Genomic DNA, 22,656 nt, shown 5'->3' on the forward strand with positions numbered 1-22,656 from the left:
AGATTATTACCAGAATAATTTATATTTCCTTTTGCATTGGCTGTGTATTACATGAGCTGTAAGCAAATGAGACTCCCCAAAATTTATAGTCAGCTACACTTTGGATTGAAAATCAGACTGGGGAAAAAAGAGATTTTACAACAAGCAGAGAACAGAAATCACAATCAAAAACTGGAGCAGATGGTGATTAGAAATATCTTACCAAGCACCTGAAATGCAGCTCTTCCTGCAGCATATACTTCACCAATTGTACTTATTTAAGTTAGTGTTTCAGATTTTGAAATTTGTAATCACTTCATCAGGGAAAAGAGATCTTTTTTCTTTAGTGTCTCTTCACAGCAGTGAAGCCAGTCACTCAGTGGTCATTATACTGTACTCCGGCAACTGGAGGCAACACTCCACTGAAAGAGGCTGCACTGTTCCTTTGATGACAGCCTCATTGCTCTTTAAGAAGTTTCTTACTAAAATTTACTGGAAAGACCCTGATACCGAGGGTGGTCTGTGATACATCCACAAAACAGAATCATTTAAAAGGTGCATGTTCTGCAATAATCCTAGCAATGCTGATCTTTCAGAAACAATCTGTGTAGAATAAGGACGCCTTTTCACTGGATTTTTAAACAAAACAAAGCACACACTCCCCAGGGGGAAAAAAAAGGTGAGGAACTTTCTAGTCTGCATTCTCCAATCATCTCTAAGAAATGAGGATTAATAACTAGTTGCCTGCAGGCAAGTTGTAATAGAATTACCTACTAAAGGGCTTCTTTCCCCTTCACCTTGCAACACCCAGTTCTGCCTTGAGACAGCTTCTGTGTTTGGAAGGATATTTAAAAAGTCATTCAAAGTAATCAGCGTAATAAATGCAAAGAAAATCAACTGCAATTGGTTCAGGAAAGGGTTTTCTTTCCTTAGGAGAAAGAAAACTTCAGGAAGTGCTTTTGTCAATCCCAGTAAGACTTTGACAGTAACATGTAACCTCAGTCCTTGACCCAGCAAGTCTGAGCTGCATTTAATTGGTCTGTCTGCAAAGCTATGAAAAATTTCTCTTTGTGTACTGTAAAATAAAATGTATATATTTCATACAGCTGGGAAACAATATCTACTATTCAGAACTGCTGGCAGCACAACAGAGCACTTTCCTTGTTAAACTCCCTGAAACCATCCCCTTTTTTCCAGCCCTGCTTTTAGGTGCACTGAAGAAGCCAAAAATATAAAAGTCAACAAGTGGAAAGCATAATCACTGGAAAACTCAAAGGATATAAATCATTCTTAGGAGAAACACAACATTTGGTGAAAATCATGAGAACCTTGCAGATTTGTTGGGTTGGTTTGTGGAGCTGGGGAAGGACTTATCAGGAAAAAAATACACTGAACAGCCACACTGAAATCAAATCCTCATCTCTGTCCTGTCCATCTCATTTTTTTTTACTCTACTTACTGGTCTTCCTCAGCATCAAGCCACTCCCCATAAATCCACAACTAGCATCCATGTGGACTTTTATGAGATAAATCTCAGTATAACTGGGAACCTAGAGTTTTTTTTAAAAACTAAGCTTTTCAATACATGATCAAATAAACATTCAAAGAGGAGGAATTTAAAGAGGAAGAGACAGAAGCTTTCTCATCTCTAACTCTCATGTCTGTCAGTGTGAGTTACCACAGCAGTTTTAACACACACTGAGCTTGTGGCCATTTTTATGGCTGGAAACAGGATGGGCTGAGGTGTATCAATGTTGCAGAAGGAGTCAGCCAACAAATCCATGCCAGGAGATTCCCTTGTGGAGCAGCTACAGCAGCCATAAAGATGTAAACAAAGGTAGGAACAGGACTTATTTCACTGCTGAGGCGCAGCTACCCAAGGAGATTTGCTGGCAACAAGATGTTAGCAATGGCAGGGAGGACTTCCCAGTTCCCACTTAATAGACCCAAAACCAGTAAAATTTATAGCACAGGCTGAGCCTGAGCTGTATAAAAACATAGTCACTGAAAGTTTGCAAAGCACTGGTTAAAAGGAGTAAAGTGATTATTTAAAGGATGTCAATATTGATCAGAAATTCAGACTTTTCATTGATCCCATACTGACCCAGCAATAAAATGTCTGTTTTAAACATCACCACTTCATAGGTCTGAACACAGTAACACAACTTCAACTTCTTTTAAGCCTTCATTTGCAATCAAATGACAAAGAAACAGGTAAATTAGGTGTGCATTATACACATAGAAGTGATCATATATAAATGAGATCTATTTTTATTCTTCCAATTACCTGCAGATGCAGCAATAACTAACCAGAGAAAAGGTATTCCTGAATGCAAGCACTGTCAAGATGCAAGACCATTTTGAATCTTTAAAGCAGCTCACAATTTCAAAGTCACTGGCAGTAGAAAGACAGGAAAAAAAAAAATGGGAGTATTTTACTGCTAAGGGACCTGGACAACATTCTGACACAAGTTTCCTTGTTGTTTTTAACTAAAGCACAGAGAAATAAAATGGTTACAGTAACAATTGGTAATCATTAGGCCAAATTTTTTTTTTTAAATCCTGAGCAGAAAAACAACATTCCCTCAAGTATTGTTTGTGTGGGCACTGAGCAAGTGCTAAATCCACCCACTCCTGTTTCTCCCTAGATGAGTTTGGTGCTGTTCAGAGTTAAATGGTAAAGCATTAGCATTTATACAATTTTATATCTTCAAGCGCTGGTATGAGTTGAAGGGATTTTTTTCAGCCTTCTGTAGGTGTGTGATAGTTACACAATGCAGAAATACAGGCTGCTGAACACTAATTAAAAAACAAACCCTTAAAATACATATTCCATTTGCTTTAGAGCATCAATTATAAAACCAGATGTTCAAGCCAGATGTCAAAGAATTATTTTTCATAAGCCACAGCTTATAGCCATGTAGCCTCCATTTATCATCTCAGATGGGAACATTTAATTTGACAGCACACATTTTGGTTAATAGCCAGTTTCAACATTAGCACTTGTTTTTGCAATTTTGTGTAAAGGGATGCGATAAAACTGTCTATAATGAAAATCCTGTTATTTCAGTACCTCAGCATTTACAAATCATGTCTATCTGTGCACAAGCTGAAAATGCTTTACACACTTGTGAATGTCTGCAGCATGTCCCAGAGGCATAGTTCTTTCCACATGCCAGCTTATTTAATATGTATCTACAGACATGGTTTGCTCCTCGAAGCTCTGCTCCTCTTTCAAGACATTTATCTTAAGAGAACACAAAATAAAACATCTTTGCTCCTGTGTTTCTTGAACATTACAAAACTTCATTGATTGCAGTGGATAATTTTGATTTAAAAAAAATTATTGTACTCTGGTACTTTTGGTAGATGGTCTAAACAGAAATTTGGGCCTAGAGCTCTCATCACAGCATATATTTATCAATACAAGTTCTGTCTTCTTGTGTTTTTCTTGCATTTCTAGGTAAAATCTATGCCAGGTCTTCAGCTGCTGTCAGGCTGGCACAGATCCAGTGACTTCAGCACTGTATTTCTTTTACATTTGACAGAAAAAAAAATCTATCTGTTCTGAAGCCAGAAATAGTAAGGAAGGGATAACTGGCATACCTTAAAAATCTGCCAATAGATACCAATCCACCCTGATTTTAGCCCTAAAGGTGAACAGTCCCACTGCAAAACTTCTACTGAGAAAAACTGGGTAATCATATTAAATTATGTGACAAATTTGTGAAAGGAGCAAATTAATTTTCCTTCTGACTAAAGCCAGGATTTGACTCTCCAGATAGTGAGAAGACACAAGTTCACTATTTCAACTGGGATACTTCAGGTTTGAATTATTTTGTCCATACAGCAAAACAGATTTTTTGGCTGCCCATCACACGTTTTCAAATCCAGACATTGATTTTGGAATAAAATCCTGAAGCAGCAAAATCAAGATGTTTAATGCAGCCCTATCAGAAAGACATATTGTATGTGCTGCCTATGCTTGTGAAAAATGAGGGCATGTGCATTTTGATTGCTCCTGTTCATAAATCAAAGAATCTAAGGAACTAATACATGAAGGGACTAAAGAGGAATACACAGCATCATCTATCAAGAAACTCCTACAAAAAAGAAATGGAGATGAATCATAACACACCTTTAATTCTAGATCAGACTCCAACTGCTAATAAGAAAAACCCAGTCTCTTAACTGCAGATTAATATAGAAATCATGTCCAACATCCTTTCATGCTGACATAAAAGAAACCATACCAGCCAGCTTTACTTTTCTATTAAGAAGCATTTCAAAATGCGCCCTAAACCAGGACACAGGGGTGCTGAACACCTGTGTTAAGCCTCCATCCACTTCAGAGGCAGAAATGCAGAAGGGTTGGGTGTAACCGTGCTCAAAGAACCTCCCAGATTGTGAGCTGATGAGGATAGGAGGATTAAGATTCTTCCTGTGAAATGTTTCATTGGGGCTTTTTGTTTTTCTTTTTTTCTTTTTTTTTCCCCTTGTCTCAGAGAATGGAAGTTCCACCTATTAGAATTGGTGGAACATCAGTCTTACTCCTTCTGGTCAGTATGCAAGCAAAACAAAAACAAACATATTAACAAGTTAGCAGATCAGAATATACTGATCACTTCTTTATACAGTTCCTGAAAATAAGACAGTATTGAAACATCAGAGCTATTCACACACTGAAAATTCTGATTTTTCAGAAATCAGTAGCAGTAAAGTCAGCACAAGGCTTTTGAGCAAGTCACAGTTCCTTTCATGATTTTGCATATTTGTATACAAATACAACTTGAAGAGGCTGAATTCACTAGTGAACTTCTAATCCACATAAAATACTGTTCTGACCCAGGAAAAAGCCTGTATACAGTAATTGTAACTATTGGTTTCAGTTGTTATGGTCTGGCAAAAGGCTTTCAGGGCTCTCATATCTGCTAGCATCACAGGAGAAAGGCATTGCAGCTTAATTAACTTGTCAACAACGCAGAGGCAATGAGAAACTAACATTCTACCCTTTCACATAGATCAAGCATGTTGACCAGTCCTAACATTCAAATCATTAGCCACAAAAAAAGTTGTTTTTCCAGTCACCAACACCCATGTTTTTATTTCAGCAGCCATAACACTCTAATGGCTAAATGGGTTTGCTTTCCCAGAGTGTCTGGGAAATTATTTTTCTAATCTCAGTTCACAAACTCATTACCAAACTGAATTCCAGCATCTTTTCCAGTGTCTAGCCTGACTATCAAGTTTCAGGCACCTTTCACTACTCCTTATTTATGCAATTCTATATTAAGCCTGCATTTTACAGCCTTTTTTTACAACTTAGGCACATTAAGTAACAAAGTTCTGGATAACTGGAAAAAATTCAGCAGCAGCTTGGGAGGTATCTCAGATTTGGGATGGAGGTGTAAAATAATATACAGAGCAACAATGTACACAATGCTGATGCAATTCATGGGGCTGCTGCTACATGCACTCCATTGTACACAGGAATAATTGTACCTTTCTTCCCATCTCACCTTAGCCCAGGAATTCTTTTCTGAGGAATAACTGTTCAAGGGCAATATCAAATTTCCACAGCAAGGCAACCAGCACAGGAGCTAAATAACCTGCCCTTGTGAAGCACTGCAGATGTTTGAAACACTGTGCAGACAATTTAGGGAGACACAACTCCTAAATTCAGCATCCTTTCCAAGGCAGGCAGGCAGGCGGGGATGCACTGCAAGCACAGACACATCACAGCCAAAGCAGTGCACCAGGCATGAGGAAACAGGGATAAACTCCTCTCAGAGGACAAGGGACAAGAGCACAATCAGCACAAGAGATAAATGGAAAACTACAGTTAGGGATTGGGGGGGGAAAAAGGCTCTTACAGAAAGAATAGCCACACCCTGGAACAAGCTGCTTCGTTATGGCATCTCCATCCTTGGAACTGTTCAAGGACTGCTTGGGAAAGGCCCCAGCAATCTCAACTGACTTCTAAGTTACATTTACAATGATGAAAGCTCTGCTGTGACTGCCTTGGAACAGCCAACTTCCCCTCCCAGACTAATTTATTCCTTGATTTGATCTCACTTTCCACCCCACGTTCAAGATTCCACAATTTGGGAATAGAAAAGGAAAGCCTCAGCAGTGGAAAGGGGAGGCACATTTTCTGCCACAGAAGTGGCTTCAGCACACCCAAAATTCTTTTTCCTTTTTAATGCTTCCTCTACCCCCTTAGAAAAAGACAGCATGTACTAAAATCAAAGTTTATCACTAATTTCATCTCCTCAAACAATATTTTTCTGGAAGAAGCTACAACGTGCTCAGTTTTCCGTGGAATTTTGAAGGGCAATGACCTCCCTGCAAACTTGAAGAATGTCTGCAGCTGGAGGTATGCTGGATCCAGGAAGCCTTTCATATTCTACCCTAAATCCATCACAGTGGATATAGCATTTTAGAAAATTGCTAACTTTTGAAAACAGACTTTTGCCAATTAAATGTCTGGCCTGTGCTACAGCTATTAGCTGATGACTTCTGCATTTTCTTTTTCCTCCTTCAAAATCTCGTTCTTTCTTAAAATTTCAAATTATCTACCAAAATAACAAAAATTTTCAATTTTCATAAAGAACTATCCAATTTCAATTTCACTGCTACAGTAAAATTAACAATTCCAACCAAGCATTTTCCCTACAGTTCACAAGAAAGTTAGAATTGCATTTAAACTGTAAAAATAGTTTGCATCTTATCAACTAATCTCATTAAACTAAGTAGCAAGGTTTTCTATCATACCAATGTTTGTTAAAGTCTCTGTTAAAGAAGGAGAATTCCTAAACATTTAAAAATTGAAAAAAACATAGGACTTGTTTCATCCTTTCCAGCTTCTAGAAGAAACTGCACAATGAACTTCAAGATACTTCAGGTTGTTTCATTTTGGTTCTAACAGTATTTCATGAGTTGGTGGGTGCTTCCTCAAGTGTAACTTCAAGAAAATTAAATCAAATACAGTAAAGCAAACTGATAAGCTGCAGAGTGAAAAAAGTTCATAAATTCTCACTTGCACACAGAGATGGTATTCAGAAAGTTATTTCCACTTCTAATTATCACAAGCAAACAGCTGGTGTGTAAAATTGTTAGTGACGAAAAGTATGCGCAGATCTGTAATTTAAATTTATTTCAGAATGGAAATGGGCTCTTGGAATGAAGAAGACCTATAACTAACTGATTTATACACTCTAATTTGTTTATTTCAGTTAAAACATAAACATGTCATACATTCCTGAAAGACCTGACAAGGAAAGTAACTGAAAAATAATGATGTTTCTTGCTTGAGTATTTTATCATTGTTCATTTTATTACTGCTTTTTTTTTCCTACTGGGTATATGAAATATGCAAAAGTTCCTGCTATTATAATACAGATGCATAAACAGAGGAATTTGGCTTTTCCCTGACTCCATTGCAAAGGAAAATAAAACAGAATTTCACCGATTGTCAGAGTTAGGCATGGTTGTATTTTTTCAAAACTACATTAACTGCAGACCATATATGTGGGAATTCAGGTCAAACTTCATTCTGCCCATCCACTTTTCTTTCTGTCACACAAACTCCCTTTATTTCCTCCTGCCATTTCCCAGGCTTTCCTGACACTTGGAGCAGCCCCACTGAGGGGCTGGGAGGGATTATCCCAACCTATAACAGTGCTCCATCACAAAAACGGGCATTGCTCTAAGAACCCCTTAATGAGTAATTAACAGTACATAACCTGCAACTTGAAGTCATTATTTCCCAACATTTTAAGTTGAATTAAAAAAAAATATTTAGTTTTCTTAATACCAAGAGGACTCATTTTGAATAAATACTACTCTCTTTAATCCCATTTTAGTTCATTTTTATTTCAGTTTTTAGCTTTCATTTTGCTGGTACTTGGAAAAAATCCCAACATTTTAAAGCTTATAAAGCAAAAGGTAATGGTATGCCAACATCATCCACAAAGCAACCCTACTGCAAGGCTGGTCCCACTGTTTAAGGGTTACAGAGCAAAGAAAGATTTTAAACTGCAATCCAGCAGTAAATATGCCTTGCTCAGTGCAGCCTGACAGTAGGTTTTGCTCTTTGTGTGTATATGAGCATTCATATAAAACTCAGAGGGAAAAGCACTAAAAACAGCACTAGGAAGATTCAGCAAGCCTAGAGAGAATCACAAAAATCTTTTTTTAATGTCTTCAAATTCAGAAGTCAGACAAAAGTGGAAGTGGCCATGTTCAATTTTTGCATAATCCTTATTTCATGTTAAGAGCATCAATTAGAATCTAATCATTAATCTGAATCTCTCAAGAACACACCAAACCTAAAAACAGCAAAACAAACCATGCTGAGGGAGTGGCCTGAAGTTGTGTCAGGGCAAGTTTAGGTTGGATATTTAAAAAAAGTTCCTCCCCCAGAGGGTGGCTGGGCACTGAACAGACTCCCCAGGGCAGTGGTCACCAATCTGGATAGATCTTAAGGAATGTTTGGACAAAGCTCTCAGGCACATGGTGGGATTCTTGGGGTGTCCTGTGCAGGGCCAGGAGCTGCACTCCATGATCCCTGTGTGTCCCTTCCAACTCCGGGTATTCTGTGATTCTGTGCAGCCCCTGGGATGAACGGCTGCAGCAAGTTCCATATCCCTGTGTGGGGCACTGTGACTGAACACAAAATCTGAGGGCACTGCACTACTCCACAGCCAGAAGGGACAGTCCAACCCTCCTTGGATTATAAGGAGTTCAGCCTCCTCATACCACCCATCCTGACTTTCACCCAGGCACACAAACACTGAATTTGCACCTTGTTATTAACAATAGGGAAGGTTGATTGTGGTGTGTGTAATGCCAGATGTTGCCAGCAGAAGAATGATGCTGATAAGCTCAATATGGAGTGAAAATCTTGATCTTTATGGAAAAACACAATTCTGAATACTTAAAATTGGTTCAGAAGCTTCATTTGAGACTGCAGATAGTACTCTGATTTTCCTTTAAGGAGGCTGACCCAAACAATATGCCTGATGTATCAAAGAACAATTCTTAGTTATTTTAAAGAATAAATGAATCAATTAACTGGACTCTTAAAGCTGGCAAAAGAATGAGCTAGAACTGGTAAGTACAACTTAATGATCAATTGCTTAATAATTAATATATATATATTACAACTGTGCTTAAACTTGTATATCTAGAGGGTTTTGGTTTCCCAAAAGTAGAAAAAGAGCAATTAAAATTCTGGTTTTTTTTTTTCCTTTGGCAGACAACAACCAAAGCAAACACCCAAATGCAGCCTTCAGTGCCCTCAGATTTAAGAGCTTACATCCTGAATCCTGCTGGTCCCATGACAATCCAAATTCAGACATCCCCAAGGAACCAAGTGAGGCACTTGAAGCCCCCAGCCTCCTACAATCCCTTTCACACATTGCAGCTTCACTTTGTGATGACTCTGAGCAGACACAACCCTGAACCATGACCTCTTCCAAAACTTCAGAGCACTTCTAGAAAAATAGACCAATCTTCCTTCAGCACTGGGCTCTCCTCATCTACCTGTGATCTGTTCCTGACTTGCACACAGACTTTGGTTCTGTGTCCCTGCACATGGAGGGACCCACCCTCTTTCTGATGGGGATGCATTTCAAATATTGGCGTGAAGAGCATGTCGGGAGCTGCTGGCTCAGAGGAGCTTGGAAGCAAACATGGAGAGAGCTGGAGAAAGGGAGCTGGGCTCTTCTTGCATGACTTTTCCACACACTTTTGTAAGAATTTTAGGCTAGTCCAGACAGTTGGGAAATCCCAAATGACAGATGATCCATTTATATTACGCTTACATTTCCACTGTGGATATAACTCATATTGGACTTGTCGCAAAAAAGCACCATGCTCAAAGCCAAAGAAGATGTAGCACATTTCAAAACAGTCTTTTTCACATCTCAGTGGTTATTCTAGGAGGAGTTAATGTAAAAAGTAGCCAGGATGACATCTGCATTAATATATACATGCAGCACCTATGGGTTTACTCGTTAATTAAAGCAAGGGCCTTTATGTCATTTGTACAGCGTGAGGTAAAGAACATTTTTCCTGTCTGTATAAGCTTTGGTACACCAGTTTCCTCCCTAAAGAGCACATAATAGCTACATTTAAGTAAATCAGGTCAACATATCCTCCTTTATTTTATGTTAAGGTAAACTAGCCTTCCTGTCCCACTGCAGCTTAATTTTTCTTTTATAGCTATTTAAAACCTATTATAGGTCAACATTAACATTCAGACAGCTTCCTGCACTGTCTGATTTTGCTAGATGATAAACTTAATAGCACTTAGTGACAGACAGCAACTGAGGAGCTGGGGGAAGGGGGGATTTCATCTCCAACAGCAGCCTACAACACTCGTAGCAGTTTAACAAGGACATCAATAAAAAGGCAGATCTACTGTAAAATGCCTGCGGTGGCAATTACCCTGCTTTGTTTACTTTGGCTGCAGCCAGCAGAGAGCAGGATCCATTCTGCTCACCACCTCTTCCCTTCCAGTCACTCCTATCCCACATCTGGCCAGGGAGAAGCATAACTCAGGGTGGGGATGAGAAAGTTGAGAGGATGGATAGCATACTGCACCTGGCACAGACGCTCAGCCCGCTGCTGTGGCAGGACGCGTTTGCGTTCAATGGTGCGCACGCTGACTGCAACCTTGGAAAAGACATTACCTCACAAGCAAAAAATCTTGCACTCTGTTCATTTTTCAAGATTGAATTAAGCCTGTTTTGGTTAAATGCGAATATCAGTAGTTTAGAAACCCAAATCTGACGCATATGTCTCTCTATACTGCCTCAGAGGTTCAATCAGGGGATGTTTAAAAGCTTTCTGCTGGTAGCAGGCAGCAAAAGCCACTCAAGAGGCAAGGGGAATGATTTGTCAAGAGGTTTCTGATTCCCAAAGCTGGTATTCAGGAGCAGTTTTGTTCTCAGGATTGGTGTGGCTTCTAGAGACAGCAACTCTGCAGTTACGCTCTGAGGCTGCTTTGGAAATATCTTGATCTGCCAAAAGCAATATTTGTAGTATGAAAAACCATGTAAGTTACTTCAGCAACACTCAGTTTCTAAAGACATTCACACTTAGCTGATACCTGACTCTTATCTTTCAGGGCAAAAAAAAAAAAAAAGACATGGAAAGGACAACTGAAAAACTGGCTGTTCTCTTAAAATGATACAAATGGTGCTAAAATTATTCTAAGCTGGTGGTGGGTCTTCCTGGTACAGAGTAAAACACATGGAATAAAGAGAAGTTTCAACACCATAAGAAGTTATGGACTCGGATTTTGCTCTGGCTGACAGTTTCCATATGGTCATGGAAAACAAGGAGAATTTTTAAAAGATGTCTATGTGCTTCCTTGTACAGATTTAGCTGCTTTGGTAGTGCACATAAGGAGGTGTCACAGAAAACATTGCTATCTCCTTGCCAAGGAAACCAGACAGGTATCCATCTGTACTCTCTAATGAGCAGCACAAAGCAGCCAGTCCTTTCATCTAATCAATTTCCTCCTAGAGTTGGACTCAATTATTTTTATGGGTCCCTTCCAATTCAGGATATTCTATTGCATGATAATGCAAACAGCTACAAGCATTGACTTTCCTCCATGTGAAAACAAAATGGTTTTGGAGACTTTGGGACAAATGCAAGACATCTCTAGCAAAATAAATGCCTATCACAGTTCCAGATATCTGCTTATCTTTTCAGCATATCATGACTATATTTTTCATCCCAAAGTGTGAGACCTCAAGATGGACCCATGAGATGGGACAGGAGGAAGCTGGGCAGCCCTTTAAAGAGGGAGATGCTAGGCTGTACATCCAGGAGAGCTCCTCTGAGCATAGAGCAGCCACTTAGCACATCTGACCACAACATTTCTAGTTCACCTGGTTCCCATGACATGGGAAAAGAACAAAACAGTGGCAGGAAAGGAGGCAGAAGTCAGCTGTGAGAGTTTCATTCTCAATGCATGATACTCAAAAGTCAGAATGAAGAAGATATCAAGGAACACCAATAGCCATGAAAATTTGTGTAAGCAGCAAAGCCAGGTAGTACAAATGCCCCTCCCGCTTCCCAGCCTCAAGGCACACTCAGTTTCAGGATCCAGTGGCATCCCAGGAAGCTGCAAATGCCCAGGAGTGCAGTGGCTCCTGCCTCTCTGATCACCCCTTCATATAAATTAGAGGAAACCTAGGAATCATGTCTAAATCAAGATCTAGGCAAGACCCCAGCCAACCTAAAACATGGAGAGACACAAAAGTGCTGTAAAAGCACCTTTCCACTCTACCTCCCTTGAACTCAGCAAGAGCTAAGCCCCAAACCTCACAGCTGGAGGCAAATGCAGTTGGCTGGGCGAGGAAAAGTCAAGTCTCATTGCAATGCAGCCCTCCAAGGCTGAACCCCAGCCCAGGCAATACTTGCAGCACCAAGAGAACCTGTGTGCCACAGCCAGCAGGACAGTGCCAGCCAAAGGGCTGCCTGAGGACGGCCACCAATGGTTTCACTGCCAGCCCTGGCCGAGGGGAAACCTGGACACAGGACAAGGCAGAGAGGGGGCAAATGTTCTACTCCTTCTCAAAACAAGCTGCTGTTTTTGTTTCCAAGCTTCAGGCTCTTTGGATCTAATTAAATTTGAAGAAGGAAATGAGGAGTAAGCAAAATTCTTGGACAGCAGGCTGGTTTGTTCAGCTAGCTGGGGCTGCAAGCCATGCATGAAAGGCAGGTGCTAAAGCAAATCCCTGTGTCCTTCAACAGCAACAAGAGAAGTGTGAACAAGAGAGAGGATATACCTATTTTAGGAATGTAATTGTTTTATAGGAAACATAGCAACCCCAGTGTTCTTCTCATCTTGCTTTTTAAAACTCAGCACTCATAAATTCCTTCAATTTGGGAAGTCAAAGATTTCATCTGACAGCATAAATATTTGTTCAACACCATTTTGGGGTTTTTTTAGTTCTTAATATTTATATAAATATCACTTACTGAACACTGGACCGGTGAAGAATTAAGGAAATATGCCCTTAACTATCCTGTGCAGGGAACTTGCAACAAACCTCGTGGTAGAGGAGCTTCTGGAAGCCCCTTGCTTACCACCACCTCCAAAACTTGGTGGTGATCTCCCAGAGACCCACCATGGAGAGGCCAAACAACTGTTACTGGTCTTAAAATGAAAAGAACAATTGCTCCACAGAGCTTGAGAGAGAGCATGCTGTCTTGGCATCAATTCCTACCAAGTCTGCTGACAGTACAGAGCAGTAAATAATGCAGATTTCTAATTTATACCTCTTAAAACACAGCCTAAAAATAGGAAAGACTCCTATAACAAAGAATCCTCCACTGAGTGCTCAAGAAAGAAAGTCTTACATCTTCTTCTAGACCACACATAAACCAGGTGGAAGCAGTTCTGAAGTCAGATTTTAATAGCTCTGAGTGAGATCTTCTTTCACAGTTGCATTACTGAAGCCTTGTAAACTCCTGGAATCTATATCATCTTTTAACTAGAAGCTGCAGAGTTTAAATTTCTTGCTGTGTGGAGAAATACCTGATTCAGTTTCTTTTGAATCTGCTGCCTGTCAACTTCTTTTGACCTTGTCAAAGGCTGTCTGGGGAGAACACTGTCAATGGAATTTTTGTGAAACCTGCATAAGAATCTGAGGAGATTACTACACAGCTTGGATGCTAGAGGAACTGCTGCAAATAAAAGGCAAAATTTTCAGATTATTTAACTGATTCAGAACTTTGTTTCAGCTGACAATAGTTCAAGAATTTTATTTTCTAGTGTCTTTTGGTAAAACAAAAATAATCAGCTTCTGTCCTTTTCCAAGTTCAAATGGATATTCTTTTTCTTTAACCCTGCATTATGACAAAGAGACATTCAAAGTCAACATTCAGAAAGAGCCCTGAGAAAAAGCTAGATGTTATATGTAAATTCCCTCATTTTATTCTGAAAACTGATTTTATACACTAGCTTTCTGGGTCTCTAGCTGTTTATATGATTTCTGTTACTACAGACACTTCTAAATCTTAGAAAAAGTTAGTAATTTCTACACCTTCACTTCGTGGGAAATTGTGGAAGGGGGGGGGGCAAAAAAAAATGTTGTTTAGTCCAAGTTTGAGCAGAAATACAAATTCAGAAATACATTCTGAATGTTGGCCAGGTTTATTTTTTATTTAACACATTCCAACGGCCTCCTCTCCTTTTCCTGGAATGAGAGAGGAGCAGATTATCAGATGATCCTCCTTGCTCACAGTGACTTAACTCAGGGACAGACCAGAAGATCTGAACATGCTCTCCAAATCCCACAGCATTCCACTTGCTGTAGGATTGTTTTCCCTAATAGCTCCAAGCCATTTAGGACACTGCAGCTTGGTAAATCGCTACAGTTAAAGGAGAGCAGAGTCGATTTCCAGAGCTGTAACATTTTCCTAGAAGAAGCAGATTTTAAGAGCCACCTCAATCACAGGTGGGAAGCTTAATTAAATGCCTTGCAGGGTTGAAAGACTATGTACTCACTCCCTTATTACTTGGGCTTCATTCCCTGCTAGATTTTTGGGTAACAACATAAAGAACAGAAGAAAGCTTCCTCTTCTTTCAACAAGTTTTTTTAACCCCTCAAAGATGCGAAGAGAATCTGCACCATTCTGCAATAAATGCCTAAAGTTCTTTTCACACACCACCTTTCAAATATGATTGAGCAGTATGTTAGTGCTGTACTGCACATCCATCTGTTACAAATCACCTGAGAACAAAGAGAAATTTGAATGTGAAATATGTCTAGCTTTGGTGAAAAGAAATTGGATTTTATGTGGTATGAGAGACACAGTCAAAAGCTAACACCAATGTATTACAGTTTTTAGTTGCTGAGCAGTTTACAAATAATTCCTTTAAAAGTTGCAGGAATCTTTGCTACAATTCATCTTAAGCAAATGTCCCATGGCATAAATATTAACATATAATGATTTGAAGGGAGCAAAAAGCAATATGCAACACCACATATAAAAGGACATTTGGTGACCACTACTAAAAAAAGTGAACTACCTCATTTTCTGACTAAAAAGCTTTAAAAATTCTTGCACACCACTTTTGGCTTCTCCAAAAGTTGCCAAAGCAATTCCATCTTTCTCAAGCTGCAAACCCATCTAGAAGGGACTCACCAGGCAGCAGGAAAAGAGAAACTATGGCAATGCCTGGGTCAGCAACTACAAGAATGATGTAGCTTCCCAGACTTTCCATGGAAAGTAATGGTTTTTGCAGCAAAAAAAGGACGCTCCAATGGTTCCAAGCAAAACAGGGCTCAGCTCAACTACAGCACTCAGGTTTTGCTTAGAGGATCCATTAAAAAAGCAGTGAAACATCATTCCAGCTGTAACTTGCTGTTGTTAAGAGATAATTAAAAAAAAACAAAACATGCAGAGTGCACTTCAAAGTGGTCCTTAGATGATAAATTACCGCATTTTGGAGCATGCTTTAGATTCTACAATGATGAATTTTATAACCTATCACTTACTAGTCAAAACAAGAATTTGTTATCAAGATTCCTGCACAATTATCTTCATTTACAAAATTCAAGATCCTTTATGCTTCCATGCACCATCAATGACAATACTCAGATAATAAAAACCACATTCCCAACTCCCCAGTGACTTAATTTTCATGTGAACCATAAATAGAGAATATTACAAGGAAAAAAACAACTGAAGATGACATAAATTTGGAGAAACCTGCAGGATAATGGGGGCAATATCAATTGTTTTGACTACAAATTCCACTAAATAATACACATTGTATACAAACATGGAGAGAGATATGAAATAAAAAGATGTTTTTTAAAAAAAAAGCACAGCTTAGTATTGGTTCTCTTTTCCCAAATAAAACTTCAATTCTCAAAAGCTATGAGATTTGTGATTTCTCACCCATTTATAGGACTAGCTTTGAATTATTATGTGTTAGACAGTTTCTCTGTTTTCTCTAACTTTTCTGTAATTTTCATACACACAGGAAAAAAAATTTTAGTTGCCCAAAACAATACTTCAATCAAGTTTGCAACCACTCAATACACTCCACACAAACTACAGTCATGGTCAGACTTCCATTTCTCTACAGCTCCAGCCCAGATCAGAAAAAATATACACTGAAGTCTGTCAAAGTTTCATCTGAGTTGAAGTGCAATTGCAATAGTCGTCAGATATTTAAAGATATGTAAAAGTCACATGCAAGACACAGCTACTTAAAAAATTCTTAAATTAATTATTGTGTGGAAGACTGCTGATATTTTCACTTGATCTTAAGTTAATCAAAAGTCCAATGTACAGATTGTATGCTATAACATGTATCACTGAAAATGTTTCTGAAAAACCTTTGAAATAATGACAATTTCATCTAGTTTTAAAATGCTTTCACCAAAATGTATACTATGTCCTTGGCTAACCACAACAGTTAAAAGGCTTAAAGCAACTTTATGTCCTATGTGCCCAGGAAACAAAAGGGCAGAACATGTGGAACAAGCTGGATTCCATCTGAACCTGGGGTTTGGATAAACCCTCACAGCAAGTGAAGGCTGCACATGAAAACCATGGACCTAAAAGCAGTCCATACTCTGAAATATTCCAAACTTTTGACATTAAGAGCTGCATTACAGCCACATACACTTCTTAAAATTCAACACGATAAAAAGATGATTTTACACTAAGAAAATTTACTCTTCATGACAAAACCACAAGTGTTTCATTCACCACATTCTTCGGCTGTGGGTGCCTGTCCTTTAGCTCTCCTAATGTTTGTGCCAGCCATCTTTCATACACTCCTACCCCATCATCACCATCACACAGAGACAGCGCAGTTGCCCACTGGTGAACAGACATTTACACATACTTAGACAGTATGAGGAGAAAGGCCAGTCCACATACTGGGGCTCTCATTTACTGTTTTCCCACTTCCATGTGAAATTTAATATGATGATGATTTCCATTTTTAGAGGGCAATTTCCTGAACTGCTATGGAGATCTGAATCATCTGTAAATAATGATGTCTTCAGCATGGCATCAGCTCCCTTCTCTGCAGCAATAACCTTTGTTCGTGCCCTAATGATTTCTCAGCCACAGTTTGCCTCAGACTCTGATAATATTAAATTTAGATCACCACAGATACTTTTTATTGTATTGTCTGGCACCTTTGCATTACAACCATTGCCTTACATTAGCTGCACTTTTTAGCTGCATTCCTTTATTCCCAAAGCTCTTTTTCCCAGAGTGCTCTAACATTTAATTATGTGAGCTAATAGATAAGGAAAAAACAACTTTTTCAGATGCTCACATGATTATAGTCATATTGTTAAATAGATTTTACCTACTTTCATCCATATATGTTTTTTCAAAAAGCAATCGAAATGGGATAGTTTAGTCTTCATTATCACACAGGATTACAAACTTACATGAAACAGATCTTTAATTCAGACTGGAAAAGAAAAGAAACAAACAAAAAAAAAACCAAAAAACCAACAAAAAAACTCCCAGCAACAATAACAAACTGATCTGGGAATAAGAAAACATTGAAAATCAAAAACACTCCATAGGCAAATGCAGTGACCCTCAGGAGTTTTTGACACATATCAAATTGTTAAAATACTAACAAAAAATTGACCAAAACGTTGTTTCCAATTTTTGGAAATATGTCAGGTGCAAAGAGCATTGAAGTCAAAGCTTCTTTTTAACATACCTTCAAAGGGCTCTGAATTAAAGTATAAGTAACAATCTGCTTTGACTGTAATTTCATGGTTTTTTGTACATTTAAGCTATTCAACAATCACAATTCTTTGATAATGACATTAGGAATGGCCTTTGTTAGGAATGACTGATTTTTAGGACACATCTGTGTCCCTTCCTAAATGTACCACAGTAAAAGAGCTGCTTTTCAACTTGCTCTAACTGGACAATATTTTGAGAAAATTAAGTGATAAAGGCCCAACATTGAATTCCCTTAACATGAGAGGCCTAAAAATAAGCCAAGACCTCAAACTTGACAAGTTCCACTGGGTTTTATGGGGGGGAAAGTCATCACTGATGACCTGTAGCAAGACTTAAGCCTACTCAAGCCCATCACCCTGCTGATGGACCTGTTCCCATTTCTGCTCTTCCCACTACAGCCCGACATGGAAGTCCCTGCCAACACCCACAAGGACACCATGCCCAGGTCAAGGGAGTGGCTCCTGCCCAGATTCCTCATTGTGACATCTCAGGGACTGGCGTGACATCACCACCCAGGCCTGAGAGATATAAACTGTTGTGCATCAACATAGCTTTCAGTCGAGGAGCAGCTCTCTGAGAAGGAGGTTGCCCTCGGCTACTGAGTGAGTTTTGGTGTCTCTGAGGCAGTTCATAGGCATCTCTCTTCACTCAAGGAAGGATCGGTACACATTGCTGGGAGGAGAAAGGCTGGTAGTGTTGCGGAACGCATCCTCCAGGCATTCCTCCATAGCCACAATGGTGCAGCCAAGAGCTGCTGAGAAGCGTCCTCCTGGGAAGGAGCGAGGTGAGAGCCAAGTCTCCCTCCCCACAGCTCCCCATGGCTGGCAGAGGGGGAGCAGTCAAGAGCAGCAGAAAGGGGAAGCAGGAACTCCACAGAATCACCCCAGAGTGGAGGCCCTCCTCTGAGGGCCAGGCTGGGCTGTGGCCTCTGGCACTTCCCAGCCCTTAAGCCAACCCAGCAGGGCCTTGGGGACAAAGCTGCAGGGACATTTCCCGAGTCCTGCGAGGTGCTCACACCACCTGCTCTCTCTCTCTCTCTCTCTCTCTCTCTCCAATGCACTCTGTGTCACTGGGCAGAGGCAGATGCAAAGAGCAGCAGCCGCCTCTCCGGACAGCCCAGGCTGGACCCCGCTCGCCGCCGTTCATGGACAAAGCGGGCCCAAGACTCGGGCAGCCAGACAGGAAAGCCCATCCGGCTGAACCGTGTGCCCCTGCTGCGTGCTGAGATCAGCAGCCCCAGCATCAAGCCTCAGAAGGTGCCGAGGCTGGCCCAGGCCGTGGTGCTGGTCAGCAGCAGCCGCCCCAGCTTCCCCGGCCGAAAGGCCCTGAAGCGCCGCCGCCCACAGGAGGCCACAGAGCCGCAGGCCCCTGAGAGCCCGTTGGCAAAGCGCCGCAGGATGGATGATGTGCCAGCCCAGAGTGCTGAGTCCAGCAGCTCCAAACAGGTGGCACAGAAGCTGTTCCAGGACACTCAGCCATCCAGGAACCAAGCAGTTCCATACATTCCACCCTGGATCTTGCCCCGCTCCCAGGCCGGGCCCATTCGTACAAGGCACATCTGGCACCAGCAGCGGCGAGAGAAGAAGCCCTACAGTAGGCCCGAAAACCAGAGCAGGACCAGACGAGCACCAGCCCCTGGTGCTTACCGCCCTCAGCGCCCTCAGCGCCCTCATGCCCCTCAGCGCCCTCATGCCACTCAGCGCCCTCATGCCACTCAGCGCCCTCATGCCACTCAGGGCCCTCATGCCCCTCAGGGCCCTCATGCCACTCAGGGCCCTCATGCCCCTCAGGGCCCTCATGCCCCTCAGCGCCCTCATGCCACTCAGGGCCCTCATGCCCCTCAGGGCCCTCATGCCCCTCAGGGCCCTCATGCCCCTCAGCGCCCTCGCGCCCCTCAGCGCCCTCGTGCCCCTCAGCGCCCTCACCCCTTTCAGCGCCCTCACCTCCCTCACCCCTGAAAATAAAGTTTTCTGTTTGTTTGAACTGGAGGATTCCACATTCCTTTTTCCCGTCATCTGCAGCTGATGTCCTAACAGAGGCCTCAGCTCAGTGAAACATTCCAGCATGTGTGCGCCCTCAAGGACCCAACCTGTCCCATGGCAACACCCAGTGTCATGGTGTCCTCATGGCCTGGGATACCAGCCCTACTTCTGCCAGGCAAAAAAACAGAATGCTGCAAAAGGGGCAAGGAGATTTTGCAAGCATTCTTGGCTCAGGCAGCCTCAGGTGGGAGGGCACAACTCTACCTGCTGCAGGTGCCCAGGAGGGAAAATCATGGATGCATCAGGATTATTCCCCTCCCAACCCAGCCCAGGCCCAGTCCAATCTACCATTGCTGCCACTGGGGTTGCACATACCAGCCTGGAGAGTAACTGGGGTAGTGCAGCTCATGCTGAAAAAAGGCAAAACTAAACCCAGCCCCTCCTCAGTAAAAATACACAGCATCTGAAAAGAAATAGCCAGCACCCTCCTGTTCTCCGAAAATTGGACAAAAGAGCTTAAGAAGTATAAAAAAATGAAACAGGTTTTGGAGAAGATACAGGTTAAACTATGTGAGTCTGGAAAACACTGTACAAGTTCTCAGAGGAAAACTAGTAGGAAATCCCTTCTTTCTGCTATTGAAATCTCAGGCTGTTGCCATCAGACACTCAGGCCACAAGAAAAGTGCTTCAGCACCAGCATCCAACTGAGCACCTGCTTGATCCACCTCAGTGGAAAGCCATCACTTTGCAAGCAGAATTCCTCCTCTGAGTTGCACACAAGATATTTTTTGCCAACTGGAAGTGCTGCTGGGTTTTGTTACCCACCATTTAATATTAAATTGTGGAAGTATTTTAAATAAAAAGGGAATGAAAACTCGCAGTATTTAAAGAAAAATAGCTGGCCTTTAGGAAGCACTTCAGTCATAAAAAAATTCAAAGGTTTTGTGACTTTTAACAAAGAAAAATTTGGCCCTGAAAGCTTTCTTATAACTCCCATCTAATGTCCAAACCAAGATGCATAATCTTATTTGTCACCTACTATCTCTCTGGAATCCAGTATTGTAACCATGAACACACATGGGGAAAAGCCTAACCTCCAGTGTTACCCCAATTACTTGTGGTTATTAATCACAGATTAGCTTTTGATCTTCAGCCTTGCCCAGAGCTGCAAACAAGTTTTCCTGGTTTAAAAGAGTTTAAAGAGGTGGGAACTCTGAAATGGGTAACCTCCCCTTGATTCCAACCAAACCCTTTCTACCAATAAGGAACAAGTGAATAGATAGATGTGAAAAGATATAATTGTAAAAAAACCCAACAAAACAGCTTAGTAACAAATAGAATGCCAAAGTGGATCTGCTAGAATCTGCTAGGTTCCAAAATCTGTTCTAAAATTCCAAACTCTGTAGCTAGATTCCAAACTGCTACCATGGGAACAAAGAGAGACACTAAAGGCCAGAAAGACCCATTCCTAGGGCCTTGCTCATCTCAGCCTGAGAAAGTGGCTCAGTCCTCTGATGCTTTCTGCCAAATGTCACATCAGACTGCTGAAAAACTCTACTTAAAAGTTTTATTTAGTGGTACTTTTACTACCTTAAAACTGGCACAACCTTTTATTAACCTGGTGTGATGTTTACAAGACTGTTCTGCCAATTAGTTAACTGTGTGGAGGTACATTACAGCCATATTTTCCCAAATACATCTTATTTAAACCTTAGGCTACAATTCTAGCTTTATTATCAAGAGATATTCCCCTTCAAAATAAAAATTATTCAAATTCTATATCAATCTTTAAGCTGCTCCAACATTTAAACCATAGATTTGAAATGAAAGACTGATGTAATGACAATGAATTCAGTCCCTCAAAAAACAAAACACAATCTACAGGATAATGTGAATTAGAAATGATCCATTGCATGGCAAAAGGAGTTGTGTATTAAATGCAGACTGCCCTTGAGTTTCTGCATCTTTTAAATAGTGTGAACAGGAGACTTTCATCTGCACTACCTTCAGGGACTCAGGAACCCAAATTTGCATCTATTCCAAACCCCCAAACTGGGCTGTTGTGTCAGATTCAGGATTTTATTAGGAACTGTACCTGGACCCACTTTTCCAGCTGTAAATTTTGTTGAAATGCTATGCTTCCATCAAAATTTTAAGTTTTTGACAAACTGGCAGTTTTTGCTATTAAAGTGACTTTCGATATTAAAGTGACCTTCTCAGAAAAACTCAAACTCTAATCCTGAACAAAACAGCCAAACTTCCCAAAAGACCATGAGGATTCTTCTGGTTATCAACAACTAATTGCTATTTAAAAGGAACAATACACTCTTGAAGTCAAGAACCTAATGAAGAGATAGGAACTGTGTAGATGGAGCTGACATGCCTCAAAATTATGAGATCTCAATGCTCTCAGCACAGGGGTAAGACTGCACTAAATCACTGGAAACTATACAGAATTACAGAACAGGCTGAGTTGGAAGGGATCCACAAAGATAATCAAGTCCTGCACAGCACCATCCCAAGGAGTCACACCTGGTGCCTCAGAGCATTATCCAAACGCTTCTTGAACGGTCAGGTTTAGTGCTGTGACGCTTCCCTGGGGAGCCTGTTCCAGTGCCCACCCACTCTCTGGGTGAAGAAACTTTCACAATATCTGCCCTAAACATCCCCTGACACAACCTCAGACATGAACACCTGAGTATTTTGTGGTGTTGTGGTATTTTGTGGATATGCTGATTCTGTGTCCACAAAAAATAAAGTCACAAGTGCATGATTATTATTTTTAACTCTTGTCAGATATCTCAAGAGAGAGGAAATGGTAATGTGACAAACCTGCAACCTGAATTAAGTTTCCATGGCCTAGAGAAAGACAGAGATACACAAGATAATAATTTGGTTAACTGAAAGAGCTCATTACATTTTGTTTTGCTGT

This window comes from Melospiza georgiana, chromosome 5, assembly GCF_028018845.1.
Source record: "Melospiza georgiana isolate bMelGeo1 chromosome 5, bMelGeo1.pri, whole genome shotgun sequence".
NCBI lineage: Eukaryota > Metazoa > Chordata > Aves > Passeriformes > Passerellidae > Melospiza > Melospiza georgiana.